The sequence below is a fragment of the Symphodus melops genome (genome assembly GCF_947650265.1).
Source record: "Symphodus melops genome assembly, chromosome: 21".
Taxonomy (NCBI): domain Eukaryota; kingdom Metazoa; phylum Chordata; class Actinopteri; order Labriformes; family Labridae; genus Symphodus; species Symphodus melops.
Window position 1 is genome coordinate 9900008 of NC_136711.1, and position 15101 is coordinate 9915108.

At 43.5% G+C, this 15101-nt stretch overlaps 2 protein-coding genes across 4 annotated transcripts in view; both read right to left on the reverse strand.

The window, feature by feature from the left end:
• Positions 1-15101, reverse strand: part of LOC306842289 (heparan sulfate glucosamine 3-O-sulfotransferase 2-like) — a 264943-nt gene that overhangs the window by 74386 nt on the left and 175456 nt on the right. The window lies entirely within an intron of this gene.
• ankfn1b (ankyrin repeat and fibronectin type III domain containing 1b) overlaps positions 1-15101 on the reverse strand; it is a 135472-nt gene that overhangs the window by 54328 nt on the left and 66043 nt on the right. The window lies entirely within an intron of this gene.

The window sequence follows — 15101 nt, forward strand, 5'->3', positions numbered from 1 at the left end:
TGAGACGAGAAGGAGGACGTCATGTAGCAGGTGCAATATCCATGTTTTATTCTGAGACCACCTTGTGCAACCTGGAGCACGTACGCCAGCAAGACGTCACTCGTACAGGATTTGCCATAATACTTCAAATAAGCAAGCGTTGAAAGAATGTATATAAATTCATTTACTTAGCTTTGCAACATTTTCTGCTTGTGCGTGAGCTACTTTTGTTTCACAATATACTGACTGCAGAGAAACTGATAATACAGCATTTTTTGCGAATAATGTTTGGGGCTAATATTCAGAACAGAGTTTAGCAATGTATTAACTTAGATTAGTTTATTACATGTTGGGATGCTTTTCTCTGTATTGTGCGACAAACAGCTAGAATGAGCTCTGGTGCATTTGTGTTTTCATATAAAGTCTTTTTTTTACTATGAGATGTACTTTAAGTGGAGTAACACACTGTGGAAGCAGCTCCCAGAAAGATGAAGCACCACATGGTATTCATGAGAAGAGAGCAAAGAACACAATTTAGCAAGAGTTCTTTGATTAGACAAGATTAGCATACAGGTGAAGTGATAGAATTAAATGAAAAGATAATAAAAGGTCTTTGTTTTTAATGGACAGTGATTCACTTATCAAACCTTTTTTACAACAAAGTTTAGTCGGACCCGGGCAAGGGGGATGTGTAAGAAATATCCAAACAACCACAGTCAAATTCATACCATGAAGAATTCTAATTGTCTTTCTACATGCCAAAGAGCAACTACCCCACTGAGGCATGGCTAACAGTTCTGAGTAATCACGATGAGTCGGACTACCCCAGTACACTGTGAATCAGTGAATCCCACATGAGGCTGACTCACACAAGACCTACCACACTGTGATGTCCTTAAAGAGAAGCCCTTTACATAACATGTGCTCATATGAATCTAATGTGGCCACCCATGAATTATATAATAATCTAATTATCATTCATTTGAGTTTGGGTCGTTTTCTTTAAATATAAAGCAGTTTTAATCTCCTCTGGGTCATTTCAACTGAAAGAGGTTCCTAGCCAATGGTAATACAGTAGCCCACACATAAACCTATGTACTTTCACTGTATACATTTATAGTCATGCAGCTTTGCTATTTACAGCGAACAATCGTGCATTAGTGTGACAGCACAGAGTGTGTTATAATTTACAATAACCATTTCAATATGTGAACTGATAAAAATGAAATGTGCACTTCTGGTCTGCATAATGACACAGTGTTGTAGAAAGAATAGTAGATGTGCATTCAGGTCACCATCACACCAGTGCATGACAACACACACAGGACACCACTATAAGTTCTTGAACCCCAAACTGAGCATCAGCTCAGAAACACCATGAGAAGAATGAATATGTCTCTATGTTACATTAACGCTCACTGGACTTTAATTGTATTTTCTCTCATGCACCTTGTGAACATTTTGACTTTTTTATTCTTCTCTATGTTTGACATTTTTTAAATTCTAATTTATATATTAGTAATTGCTTCTCCTATTTTATTTTATTTAAGTACTTATTTCAGCCTTGGTTTTTTTTTTTTCCTTTCGCACCAATACACCAAGACAAATTCCTAGTATATCTAAATGTACTTGTATAAAACCAATTCTGGTTCTGGTTCTGAAAGCATCATGACAGTACTTCCTGTAGTGGCCCACCAGCTCAGTCTTTGAGCATCAAAACAAATCATTGTAGTAGAGAAATCAACATAGAGGTAGGTGTGTGGTGATGTTTCATTGTCATGATGTGTGTTTTTGTTTATTTTTGGACTAAGCAGGTATACACTGTAACTTTCATTGGAAAGTGGCAAGTCCCCAATGTTCCCCAAGCTCTCTTAGCTTCTCCATTCTGATAAATAAACAGCTATAGTCAGGCAACTCCAAGACAGAAATCCACTCAGGGGAAACACACACGGGTAAACAAGCTCATATCCAGTGCCAGCGTAAGAGCCATGAGAGTTTAGTCTTAACTTTGTCTAAACCTCACTCCTGTCCAGCACCACCCTCTAGATCAAATATGGTCCCATCTGGCTCCAGAAAAGCAAAAACAACATGGCAGCCAAATGCAAAAACTCAAGGCTTCGTTTATGCAGATGAGAAAACAATTGGAGACATCACGGTGGCTATGTCCGTTATTTATACAGTCTGATGTTGTGACTCTCTGTGAGTTTTCAGTTCTGACTGTGGGCACAAATCTCTGCCACCACATTGTCCAGTGACTACAATACATACTGAGGATTGAGCGATATAGGGAACATGACTCATAGCTGATGTAAATGACAAACATGCTACCAAGGCTTTGAAAGGAAACAGGAAATGTGTCATAATCTCTTATTTTAACCTTCCCTTCCTACATGTGTCCGTCTGTCTGTCCGTCCATCCAGCCATCCATCTTTAAATGGATCCATCCATTTATACATCCATCATCCATCCATATATACATCCATACATCATCCATCCATATATCTATCCATACATCCATCCATCATCCATTCATCATCCATCCATCCATACATCATCCATCCATATATCTATCCATACATCGTCCATCCATCTATACATCATCCATCCATATATCTATCCATACATCGTCCATCCATCTATACATCCATCCATCCATTTATTCATCCATCCATCCATCATCCATACATCATCCATCCATCATACATACATCATCCATCCATTTATTCATCCATCCATACATCATCCAGCCATCCATTCCTAACCTGACCTTAAGATTCACTTGCCAAATTCTGGAGCTGAGACCAGAAGAGATGCAATCACCCAGCATGCCTCACTGTGGGACCACAGCAGGTTGTCCCCAACACCTGTCAGTCAGGAGTAGCTTTTCTAATTATAGCTCTCACACAATTATGCACACATCCAAAACACACAGATTATTCTTGTACATACACACATCTAGCAGGTTCCTTGAAGGGCTCTCAATGGGTTGCTCGGTGGCCTTTCAAGAGATTATGACAGCAGGTTTCAGCACAACGCAGTGCCAAGCCTTCTGGGTAATAATACTAGTGTCATATAATTTCAGCACATTAACATACAATTGCCGTAAACACGATCATTGAATTACTGTAAGGCTTTCTGCTTATACAAGCTGGGCAAACGAACATTCTGTCCACTAAGGAGCTGTGCAATAAAAGCAATAAAACATTCAGACGTTGTCCAAATAAAAGTAAAAACATATTCATCTATTTAAAACTCTAAGGTCTCATCTACATGTAGGTAGGTCTGTTTTGACCATTCCTGTTTAAGGTGTTTATATGCAGACAGCAATGTTATAATCATAATACAGTATTAATACAATAATATTTGCAGTCCATGGTAGACAGGAAAAACAGATTTCTGGGCTTCTAACGTCACACTGTGTGCCTGTTTCTCCTCCGTTTGACACTGTCACTTTTGTTTCCATGAGATTAATGCAAAAGCAGACGCAACCACCTCGTGCTGCTTTTAGCATTGCTAACTGGACTTTTTTACGCATGCATATACAGTGACTCTCTCACTGTGTTGACGAGCACAGACACCAGACTGGACTTCTTTGTGAATGAAATGATCATTGCAGAGGAGTGGCGAGAAAATGCAAGCATGTCGTGACTTCAATCTATCATTCATTATTTGTAGATTGCCAATTCATAACAAGTGCTACCTCAAGAGGCTTCACAAAAGAGCATATGGGTTAATACGCAGGGGGGACGACACAGTCCGATGGTAGTGGCTGAACATCAGGTGTTGGTTGGGACAACACATTGATATGGTTGAGGCTGGAAAAATGCGTTTTCATGTGGATGAAGATGTTTTTTAAAAACGTAGCGCGTGTGGACAAGATCTGTTTTGTTTTTTAAACGGAGGTGGAAAAAAACATATTTCTCTTTCAAAATAACCGCCTATGTGTGGACGAGGCCTAAGCTTTTGGAGAAAAAGTTTTGAGATATCTCTTCCAACATAGTGTCCAATTAACACAAATTACCAAGTAAATGAGCCTTATAATCTTTGGGGTCATTGCAGTTTACAGCTTACACTATTTATCTTGGACATTTAAACAGAGGGTAACAACAATCGTATCAAAACACAGCCCCATTAAAAAAAAAAAAAACGTTTGATACTGTTAACCTTCAGTAATATATGGTATTACTGTGACTAATTACAGATCACATTTTGGGGCTTCAGAGGAACCACCAAAATCATGAATTTATAAAGTCATAATTCTGTAAGCATAATATAAAAAAATTTTTTTTTGCCCCCTTAGAGGTCAGGGAAATGTTTTTTCTGTCTCTCTTTCTTTTGTCAATCCATTTTCCACTGTGGTATATTTGACAGAATGAATAGGGCTCTTTAAAACTGAGACACTTCTTTAGCAAAAAATAGTGAAAGAGAAGAGAACAGAGAGGTGAAAGACAGATACATGATGTCAATTGTAAAACAAGCAAAAGAAAAACAACCTGCTATTAAGAATACACTGAACACAGTTAAGAGTTACAGGTGTGCAGGGGGGTGCAAAAAAAAGAGAAACTTCCTGGTTTCAATGGCAAATCAAAACATGTCAATGTCATGTGCAGGGGGGGTGAGAGACTGACAGGACGGCGTCCTCTCTTACTCTGTCTCCATGTTTACAATGTTATTATTTGTACACGATTCCCCCCTCCAAATCTTGTGGTTCGGGGGACCAAAGGGACCAAAACATGGCTCTAAATCAACTAAGCAGTGAGGGAGAGAAAGAGAGAGAGAGACTATGGATATTTACCCATAAATCACTGCGGCGGAGCCACCTACAATCAGACTAATAGGGCTGGAAGACGTGCTGTCATCCAAGCCATGATGTCAGCGAGCTTGAGCCTGTGGGTGTTGATGCTGGTGGTGGGTCTCTGGTTCTGTGTGTGTGTGTGTGTGTGTGTGTGTGTGTAGGGGGTTGTCTCGGTATGTGCTGGTAGGTCTGTGGCTCTGCTTGTCTGTGGTGAGCTTGTATCTGTTTATATGGGATTGTGTGCAATGGGATGGCCAATGTGTGGCGTTTGCATCCATAAGTATATACTTTCATTACGTCTACCTTTTTGTGTATCGGTCAGTGCGTCCTTACATAAACACACATGTCACACACACACACACTGTGTCGTACATCCTAGACAGCACTTAACAAACGAATAAAACACACACACGCAGAAATACAGACACATGCCCACACACACATCGGTCTGGTGGTTAATGCTGGCTTACAATGGGTGTGGGATTCCATAGAGAAAATCTAAACAAGTCGAGCGGTTAGCACGGCTCTGCCACGTTTCCACACAATGGCGCTCATTGACATAAATAACTGGGGACTTTGTGAAACGGGACACCCATTAACTTCACCTCCGCGGATCATTTGCTCATTAGATCTTGGAAGAGCGCTGGAATCGAGGAATAATTCAAGTCTGACACTAAACGCAACTTGTAATAATAAAAGAGTCACATTGTGAAGGGGGGGGGGGGGGGGGGGGGGGAGGCGGGGGTGGAGGGAGACTGGAATCCGTTACGATGGGTTGGCTTTTGGTGCTATCACACAGCCAAGCACTTGGATTATCAACAAAGAAAACTGTGGCTTGCTGAAGGAGCTCTGCAGTCTGTGCCTCGACTTAAGCTGTGCTTTGAACATGGAAAACATGATGACAACGGGGGAAAAAGAAGATGAAGAAGAAGAAGAGAATTGAGTTGCAAATACGAATAGGAGCTTAAAGCCAAGACGAGGTTATGTACAAAAAAAAAAAAAAAAACAGAAGAAGAAGAAGTTAGAAAGAAAAGTGCAAGTTTAGCGACAGTTTTAAGAAGTACACGCAGGCAATCATGATGACTAATAACTGCCTGCGATGCGTTTAGTGTTGATGTCACTTATGACGTACGCGATCACTTTACACACCAGAAATTACAACGTTCAACCCAGATGAATCACAACGCCGTTTTGTCGTCCGCAAATTGATGCGCTCGTGTCAGCACTTCGTTTCCTCTTCCTGTCACTATCTTCACTCATCGCGTATGTTGCTGGTTGTGTGTGTCTCAACAGCCCGAGGAAAGGACAATTGATCGGAGTAACATGAGTCATTCATGAAGTCCAATGCCTCCCGCCTACGTCCCTCAGAGCGAGCCACACTCGAAGCCATACACAGGCAGTGAGAGAGACACAGGCTGAGTCAATTTTTGATGTCGAATATGACGACAATAATTATCAGCACACGACTGCATGGACACATCTTCGGCTAGGGAGGCGATTACACGTCACGGAGGGGGGCGAACTTCACCAGTTTGTGACATCCTGTTTGTTGAAATCTAGACATGATCTTACGATAGCGTCCCGACAACAGAAATGTGGCTGAAATTCAGCGACAGAAGTATTCTTTATCCTCCGCTTCCCCATGCTTGCACATGTTGTTCGTTGCTCGCAGATAGGCGGCCTGACCCACGCCAACATATATTCACACCGCCTACACATGCCAGTGGTCATGGCTGTTTACTCGCCCTCATTAGTTTTAAATGGCCCATCCAGACGTTAGCTTGCCCCCTGCTTTTAATCACTGCAGCAGGCTCAGCTCAGCGCTGCTGTCGTCCTCTTTGATGTCTCTCAGTCAGTCGGCCTGCTGCAAGCCGCCGTCTCTCCCCCCCCCCCTTCACTCTCTCTGCTGCCGCTAACAGCTGCCTGTTCTGCTGCTTTTTGCAGCAGAGCTCTTTTCAGTTGAGTCACTCATCTATCAAAACACTGAAATTAGTGTTCTGAAGACTTTTTAATTAGTCGGAGTTATATGAACTGATGGTGTATTTGTGTGTAAATAGTGGAAACTGAAGCGCTGCGTGTGAGAAAATTCTTGTCTGACGTACAGGTGTTACGGTAAATCTTCGAGATCGAATTCACCTTCTTATGAGAATGATTCATGCCAGCTATACGCCGTTCCATCAATTCTCCGCACTGTCCTCTCATCTGAGACGGCTGGGGTATGGATTTACTAGATGATCTTCCTTTTATTCTTTAAGGACTGGATAATATCAGGTCAGTTATAATGACATAATACAAAACCTCACCAAAGATAGGTTCAGAGGTCAAATACAAATTGTTTCCAGATGACCTGTACTGCAAAGGTTTTTTTTACAGCTAATAATTACCTTGTAATCAGGTGATTGTGGCTATCTCAGCCTTTGCAGGTCGCAATAAAAGTGCGGCGAGTGACTAAACAAAGGAGAAAAGCAAGTGTGAAAAAAGGAATGTGGCCCTGTCACCTGAAGCAGAGAGAATCACTCCCAGAGTGTGTGTGTGTGTGTGTGTGTGTGTGTGTGTGTGTGTGTGTGTGTGTTTGTCGTGAGAGCAGGGTTCAAATAATTAGAAACCTTATGAAGGAAAACAAACCTTCGATATGAATGACATCATGGCAGCCTGACCTGTTTTGAATTTCTGACTGAGGGCCTGAACACACACTGTTAGCACTTCATTGTGGTGGATAACTGGACCTGTGCCTCTATTCATTCCGAGACCAATTATTAATGTTAAATTAGAGTCAAAGCGGTCTGAAAAGAAGTTACAATTTGTTTGAATTAAGCTTCATGTCATCACCACATTTACTTTATTCCCGAGGTTCACAGACAAAATATGACGTCTAAAGCACCTTGAATGTGTTTGACCTGTCGCTTTGAATCAGGTGTGAAGAAATGTAGCGTCGAGGGCTAGCTCTTAATGAACAGGTTCACTTGTATATTCAATGTGATACTACTGGGTGGCACCAGCGAGTGTGTGTTCCCAAATGATTTATTTCTTTTTAATACAGCATGTTTGCTTTGGAGCATGATATGTATTTGGTCATGAGACATTAATAGAGTAGAAAACATGTTGAAAAATGAGCCTGCTGACGCGTGTGTTTGAGCACTGTACGTGATTGACTGTGTTTGTGTGCGTGCGTGCGTGCGTGCGTGTGTGTGTGTGTGTGTGTGTGTGTGTGTGTGTGTGTGTGTGTGTGTGTGTGTGTGTGTGTGTGTGTGTGTGTGTGTGTGTGTGTGTGTGTGTGTGTGTGTGTGTGTGTGTGGAATCTGGAGGCCCATGCTGTCACTCAGCCCAGCTCGCAGGGTGGTCCAAACACTGAGCCCTCTTTACTCCCTCCTACACACACAGGCACATGCACACAAACAAACAAACACTCACTGGACTGGTGTACATGTAATGACATACATAACAAAGTGTACATAAATATATGGCCGTATATATGACCATAATGAAGCAATCAAATAACCTCAGCGCTTCCCCTCTTCCTGTCACAAACTGGGCACCGAAATACATCAACACAGACGCCATCGCACGGCGACAAAAAAACGAGAGTTAGTGGTGCAGGAGCAACGCAACACACGGACTCTTTCATGCGTTACATTTGGTGGAGTTTCACGAAAAAGGATGCCGAGTTCGACAGCACGGAGCATGAGCTAGCAAGTGACAGTGTCATTTGGCACAAAGTCAGTTACATTATTTAGCAGTAGAGACACGGAGGTAAACAAGAGAATCTGCCAGCATTGTACTGCCAGAACTCTATCGCCTATTGCCCCTATCGTCCTTAATGAAAAACAACAAACAAACATTGAATTCATCGCTTTCTGTCACATTAACAGCGCAGAGGGCCGGAGGGCAAAAACAGCTGAGCAAAGTAGCGTTCACTCTTGAACCGCAGCACAGCACTTTTTCATTATCACATCAGCGGACGAGCACAGATACAAACAGAGATACGGAGCTACAGTGTGAGTTTACGTCACACTGGACATTAGCTCACTCGTAGAAATGGAAAAGTCCTTGCCAAGAGTAGAGCACACACTTACTCCTAATCCTGCCTGAAAATATTGTGTTAACTTGATCAAAAATATTCCTGCCTTCGCCGCCCTTCAGCAGTGAACTGGTATCTCTCCAGCAAAGGAAACTTGAACTTGTAACCCTCTGGATCCCAAATCTAGTCTCTATGGGCTGAGCTACTGCCACGCCTGTTCGTACTCGAGCTGCCCATTCAAAGCAAATACTTTGCTTGACGCATGCTTGACTAATATGACGGTCATAACTGTTATTAAATTGTAAAAAAAATAAGTGTTTTCAAATTGAATCATTAAATTAGCATGCATAAGAATTTCCATAACAGAATGCTGGCTTACAGTTCATACCACAAAATCCTACCTCAATTATTTGCATAAATTAAACAATAAATAATCACTCGCCTCCTTCAAAGGGTTCTAAATATTAACGAGAACTGCTGAAGTCTGAACTCAAAACCCTTTTGGAACTGGACTTAAAAAAAGACAACACTCCCATCAAGGCTGTTTTCACTCATGATTTGAACTCCAGTGACAATGACTTTGGCCAGCTAATGCTAAGCTGAGCGAGCATTGAAGCCAGTTGCAGAAGCAAAACTCTACAGTCGTAGTACATAAGGAACAATAACAAAAATGAAGAAAACAAGTTTTCTTTTCACGATTAAAAACATCATGGCTTGATTTTCCAGATCTGTTCCTCCAAAAGACAACACGCCATAAAATGATTTATTTGAGCTATTAGCACTGATGTATCTGGATTGGCTCCACTCTTGTCTTCCAGGTGAGGAGGAAATGAGTCGTTAATATTTGTGCTACGCTACAGTTCTCCGGCAGCATCACAGCTCGCACAGCAGGAAGCGCAAAGGCTCCCTCCACTTCCCCGCTATTAGACATTCGCTAAACAAATACTGCAAATTAGCCCTGCTTTCCCTACAAAATGGTAATAAACTATAATTGCCCGTAATCTGAATAAATTAGTCCTAAGAGGGTCCTGTGTTGCTTTTGTGCACAATCATGGCAGAGCTCGAGGAATCAGATATGGTGGTGAGAAGGGTGTAGGGCTCTCAGCAAGTCTCAAAGGGAAGGATTAAGACATGGCTCGTGAATTATATGTCTCATGTTGCAAACAGAAAACAACGACTCCGTAAATGAAAACCTCAACGTATATTTATGATGCTTCTTTTGGGTTCTCATGGGCATAGGTGGACTCCAACCACATGTGACAAAAAACCCCAAAAACAATCAAACATTGGAACTCAGCAAAGCCAAGACAATTTCAATCCATTTTAAAACCTAAAAAAAAATAAAAAACTGAATGAAGAAAAACATGCAGCCAATAAAATAATTGGTCGCTGGAACACTGATATTCTGAGACTAAAGGTGGCTGCTGGTCCAAGCCACTGGAAAACTGAATCACTGATATGGTTGCCTCTTAGTAAGGTAACGTCCCCTTTTCAATTCTCCTTTGAAGGCTTTCTGCGTCCTTCTTCATGATCTGATGATCTTTGCAGACCCAGGCTGAAGAAATGGTGTAAAAAGCAGAACAGGCTGTTCATTTGCGATGAACTCTTAACCTTGATATTATCAATGGGAATGTAAAAATGACATTTCCAAAAGCTTCAAGTTCTTGTGCTGTTTATTTCAGCGTATTTACATGTTTTGCTGACAGTGTTCCCCTTTGCCTGCATGTCATTATGTATTTTGGCATGCCTTCTTTCTGTCACTATTTTTTCTCTAATTCCTTCGCTCTGGTTTTCTAGAGTTGGAGGCGCCATTGTGTGCTTGCGGCTTGTTTATGAGGAACACTGATTCACCCAGTGAGGTTTGGCTTGATTATACAGGGAGGGGGAGAAATATGAATGAATTCATAACACCCCATCCCTCCATTTCCACCCTATTCCCAAACTCTCCCATCATCTTTCTTCCACTCTGCATGCTCCTCGGCCCCCTCCAGAAACACTTTCCTGCTGGTGAGTGCGTGTGTCAGTGAGAGTGTATTTTTGTAAAGCCAGAGGGGCAGCCAACACTGGCCAAAGGCTCATTTTTGTGGTTGAGCCAGTGTGTATCCCGACGGCTTGCAGGCGTCTCAGGGGCCGACTCCTCCTTCCATTCGCTCACCCTTGGGCCCCTCCAGAGAGTCTCTCAACCAGCTATTGCTTAGTCATTTTAAGATTCCTTCAGGACAGAAACCAGCGCTTAGTTTAAGGCATTTATGAACAATTATTAACTGGAAAAAAAAACATTTATAGTCGCTTTCATGGCTGGGATGGTGATTGGAAGTCTTGGACTTACTCGTAAATAAAGTGAAGCGTGTCTGTCTCTAGATACCTATGGCTGCGTTCTGTATGTCTTATGTGGAGAGCCTGGAGTTGCCATAGAGATCGGCCATATTGCCTTTTGTGAAGGCCTGATTTATTACTAAAAGAGTAAACTGCTGGAACTCTCCAACTCAAACATGTCGCACTGAGGACATCTATATTTATCAGTATGGGGCACACAGTGAAATGCTTCAACTGCAGAACCACAGTCCTGACTGATATCTATTTATTGTCCTGGAATTTAAGGGTTAATGCCTTTCTGAGGTTCTGGTTTTGAAAAGTCTTTGTGATAGTTGCTATAAAGACACGAACAGCTGAGTTTAGGCTCACCTGAATAGCTCATGTGTCAAACTAATAAAAAAAAAAAGCACACGGTGTCCAGGAAGTTCAGGAGTTCAGGGCATCATTAAAGGAAGGAGGGTTGTATTTGATTTCTTGCTGATGCAAGAGGAAAACGTTTGAAGGGGGTCGGTGAGCAGGAGCGACCGCTGAGAGCGACAGGGCATGGAGACAGCAGCATCCTCGGCCTCACACCTGATCTTTCCCACGGTATTTGGTTTGTTTACAAGCAGGAGTCAGTGACAGGTTCATTCCTTGTATCCGAGGCTCAAACCAGCACCCGGGGAGGAGGCAGCCAGGCTGGACTCGGAGGCCTTCCTTCCCCTCTCAAAACCCCACACGGGCCAGCATGACCAACAGGCTGGGATTTCCATTTCATAACATCCCCACCCCCCCTCCTTCCCCTTCCGTCCCCCTTCCGTCCCCCAGCTGACGCCAAAGCCTTCTACGTCCTCTTTGCTGTCTCACGCTCCAGCCTCCACTTCGCCTTTCCCCTTCTTGCCATGTCTTCATCTCTCCGGGGGGTTACAGTAGCCGTGAAACAGCGTGACCCACACAGGAGGTCTATTCGTCTCCCTTCTGTCTAGTGTTTCTCCAGTTTGTTCTGTTTTGGCGTCACTATCCGGATGCTGATACCCAAGACGGCAAACCTGACCCCTGCTGACTCCACACTGCCTCGCGCTCCCCAGAAACAACCCCCGCCCCACCGTTTGCTTCTAATCCCATCAACCCTATCCCTCCAAACCCCAGTACCCAGCCCCCAGCCCTTTCCCTTTAAGACCCTTCTGCCCCACGTAGGCCTCTAATTGACAGTGTTTGTGCAAACTGAAATACGAGTGAACTGCGAACTTTCCCGTGCATGTGAAACATGGCATCTCGTCTCACGCTGTTTCGCCACGCCGAACTTGCCAATCCCTCACATCGGGTCATTTTGCAGGCTGGCTCGGAAGTCTTGCTCAGAGGTAGTCACAAAGTCTGGAGGCGTTTGGCGTTGGTAGTCCTGATGGTCGTCGGGGTCGACTTCATATGAAAAAGCAAGAGTGCAACACCTTTGAAATGCCAAAATATACAAGTTTGCACGAGACTGAAAGAGAAAGGATGAAAGAGAATAAGGATTCTAATTTCCCAATAAGATCCTTTTTTATTTACATTTAAAGAATAAATACCACAGGCTCTCTCGCACTATATCTCTTGTAAAATAATCCCAGTCAGGGCGCCACTTTGGAACCCCCAGCCCGGTCCGGGTGGGTGATTCGTCGGTTCAGGAGGAGGAGGTAAGGGAGATGCTGTTGCATCATCATTTGAGTCCTATTGAGCACTTCCTGTATTCCTTAACATAGAGAAGTTCTCAACCCAATTCAAGATCATTAACTTCTCCATGCTATTTCTTCTCCAGCGTTTTTTTCCATCACAAATAATCTCCTGTTACGTTTAGTCGACAACTATTGAAACAGCTCTGATCATCTGGACTGACGTGTGTTTCATTGCACGGGCTAGTGTGGACATGAAAATAAAGACTGTCCACCACTTGTTTTATATAATACACGCCCATCAAATAGACTGTAAAAGTTCAGAGGTGTTCACGTCACATTAGACCCAAGTGCTCGTCGATGACTTCCAGAACCAGTAATGCACTGGGCGTGACAAACTGGGCAAACTCGAACTGTCTGGCTTCAAGTGTACAGAACGCTTCAACTCAGTGACATTAGCTCTTGCTGGTTTCCTGTGATGGGCGAATCAGATGAGACGCGCAGCGACATGCTTAACGTCACAAAATAAGCTCCAGGCTACACAGGCCAGGGAGGCTTGACTTGACCTGCTGCTTGGCTAACACATGAACACAGCTGCCAGGTATGTCCACGCGTCTCCCACACAAACAGAGGCCGAATGTGACTTTACTGTGGGACATGTATCGCGCATACTGATGAAAATGGATCAAATGTGCGGTCGGTTTCAGCCGACACGAATGATATTTGTAAAAAAAAAAGTTTGGCATCAATACACAGATGTCAGCTCTGGTGTTGGCTGACACGAAGGCCAAAAGTCTGCATTTCCACAGGAACAGGAACACACACTGTGTAACATTCATATTGTGTCCATTTGTAAGAGGGGGAAAAAAAAGGTCTAGGATGCATTTTAAGTGTAAATACTAATAATTAGAGACAGGAAAAAAAAAAGCAATTTCCTCTTGGTGAAATGAAATGTAAGCCACGGGACAAACCAAACGCAGGACTCTCCAGCTTCAGAGCTGGAAATGAGCACGGATTAATTGTTCCAGGCAACTGGCTCCAGTAAGCCAGTCCTTTAACATCCAGGTCTGTTGTTTGGCTCATGGGCAGGGTGGCAGGTGAGAGCCCCAGATGGTTGGCACCGCCTGTGTTCCCTTGCACTCCATCCAGCGTCTCAAATTCCATACTGGCCAAGAGGTAGACACAACAACAATTATCCATTCATACCTGCGTGATGCCGGCACTACTTTGGCAGCGCAGGCATGAATAGAAAGAGAAAAGTGAACGGATTCAGTTCCTCCTTCTGGCAGCTCCCAAGGACGAGAAGGCTGCGTTTGATGAATGCGATCATTTTACGTCTTCCCATTTCGGTGTTCAGGAAATTGTGTTGGGCATGAGGAGTAAAAATAACTCTTATTCGACAACGATAATGACGCTGTATCTGGTTCTTGTCCTTCTTATCGAGGATTTATCATGCCACTAAAAACGTCAGAGTGAAAGAAACCTCGACGGCGAAAAGTAAGGGGGGGAAAAAAAAAAAAGAAAGCATCTCAGGGCCTCATCATTACATCCTGTGTGAAGCTGTGAGTGCTTTCCTTGGATCGGAGTGAATATTAAATATCAGCGTGTGCATAATGTAAGTGTTTGCTTTTAATTAGTGTGGCACTGCAACACAGCCATCAGCGGTTGTGGCGAGCGGCGGCAGGTCACAGCTGTTTGTCAGCCTCTAGTGGTCACCTGTAGTACTGCCAAATCAAACAGAAGAGATGCCAGAGAGGAGCACGCATTGACCAAACGGCCATGTCTGCTCAAGCTTATAACTCACCGCGTAGAACACTACTGATGTAATACTGATGAACAGAGAGGCATGTATTCTTATTTGACTCTCGCTCTTTTAGTGCGTTCTCAGAGTGACAGTAACACTGGATCACCTCGTGACTGCGGGACACGAGAGCCTTTGAGTTCAGTGGCATTCTTTCCTGACGGCTCCTTCTCCAAGTGAAAATGTGTTATCGATTAACACAATGCCCGCGGAGGTAACATGAAATTCAAGTCACGCAGGCGTGCATGATGAAAGGCTGCGATGTTGAGATGCTGTTGCCCTTTCATATTGTTTCATGCATCCACTTCCATTCATCAAGCCATTCATCTTTCACACTCATCCCTCCTTCTGTTTCATACTTGTGTGTCACCGTCCCCAGTGGGTCTGTGTCTCGAAGTTCCATCTGTCAGCACCGTCCAGAGGGGGGTGTGACAGAGCGGATGAGGCCCGGGGGAGAGACATCAAACGTGGGATGCTGGCCTTGGTTCTGCTGCCCCCCCCCCCACCACCACACACACACACACACACACACACACACACACACACACCTCCCATCCCATCTCT